The sequence below is a fragment of the Chiloscyllium plagiosum genome, chromosome 6, assembly GCF_004010195.1.
Source record: "Chiloscyllium plagiosum isolate BGI_BamShark_2017 chromosome 6, ASM401019v2, whole genome shotgun sequence".
In the NCBI taxonomy this organism is placed as follows: Eukaryota; Metazoa; Chordata; class Chondrichthyes; order Orectolobiformes; family Hemiscylliidae; genus Chiloscyllium; species Chiloscyllium plagiosum.
The window spans coordinates 73924662-73926287 of record NC_057715.1 but is presented as its reverse complement, the minus strand read 5'-3'; positions in this window follow the sequence as shown (position 1 = coordinate 73926287).

The window sequence follows — 1626 nt, the reverse complement described above, 5'->3', positions numbered from 1 at the left end:
GGCTAACACCTTCAACATATTGTCTAGTTAACACCAATTGTTACAGTTAACCTGAGAATGCAACTTTTAAAAAAATGTTTTGTCATTTACACATGAAAGAAGTGAAACTATCATGGTATTCGAACAGATGAAAGACTCAACAGACAATCAAGGTATTTTTCAAAGTATATATCAGTTACATCACACTGTAAAGTTTTGCAATAAATTCTGTGTCTTACAATTGTGTCCTCCACAACCACCTGATGAAGGAGCAGCGCTCCAAAAGCTAGTGTGATTCCAATTAAACCTGTTGGACTATAACCTGGTGTTGTGTGATTTTTAACTTTGTACACCCCAGTCCAACACCGGCATCTCCAAATCATTATACCTCCTATGTTCACATCCAAATAATTTATGTAAATGACAAAAATCAGTGGATCCAGCACCAATCCTTGTGGCACACTGCTGGTCACAGGCCTCCAGTCTGAAAAGCAATCCACCTCCACCCTCTGCCTCCTATCTTCCAGTGAATTCTGTATCTAAATAGCTAGTTCTCCCTCTATTCTGTGTGATCTAACCTTGTTAACCAGTCTACCATGAGGAATCTTGTCGAACTGAAGTCAATATAGATCACGTCCACTGCTCTGCCCTCATCAGTCCTCTTTGTAACTTCTTCAAAAAACTCAAATCAAGAGAGTGAGACACAATTTGCCATGCACAAAGCCATCTTGACTATCCTTAATCAGTCCTCATCTTTCCAAATGCATGTAAATCCTACTCCCTTAGGATTCCCTTCAAATACTTGCCCACACCAATGTCAGGCTTTCTAGTGTATAGTTCCCTGGCTCTTCCTTATTACCTTTCTTAAATAATGGCACCACATTAGCCAACCTTTATTCTTCCACCACTTCACCTGTGGCTATCGATGATACAAATATCTCAGCAAGAGGCCCAGAAATCACTTCTCTAGCTTCCCACAGAGTTCTAAGGTACACCTGATCAGGTCCTGGGGATTTATCCACCTTTATGTGTTTTAGGATTTCAGCTGTTCATGCACTTATTTAGAATCATAGTCCTCCTCCTCCTCTATAATATGAACATTTATCAAGATATCGCTATTTACTTCCCCAAATTTTATATATTCCACATCCTTCTCCACAGTAAAGACTGATGCAGAATGCTCATTTAGTATCTCCCCCATCTCCTGCGGTTCCACACAGGATATAATACAGGATGATGTGTTGTAATGGACGGCACGGTGGCTCATTGGTTAGCACTGCTGCCTCACGGCACCAGTGTCCCAGGTTTGCTTCCAGCCTCGGGTGACTGTCTCTGTGGAGTTTGCACATTCTCCCCGTGTCTGCGTGGATTTCCTCTGGTTTCATCCCACAATACAAACATGTGTAGGTTAGGTGAATTGGTCATACTAAATTGCCTGTAGTGTTAGGTGCATTAGTCAGAGGGAAATGGGTCTGGGTGGGTTGCTCTTCGGAGGGTCAGTGTGGACTGGTTGGGCCGAAGGGCCTGTTTCCACATTGTAGGGAACCTAATCTAAACAACAGAGCGTGAGCTGGGTGTAGTGTATACATCGTAAGGCAGGCGAGCTTTAGTAAGGGGACAAGGTGTCACCACACATAAGCTAAGGTT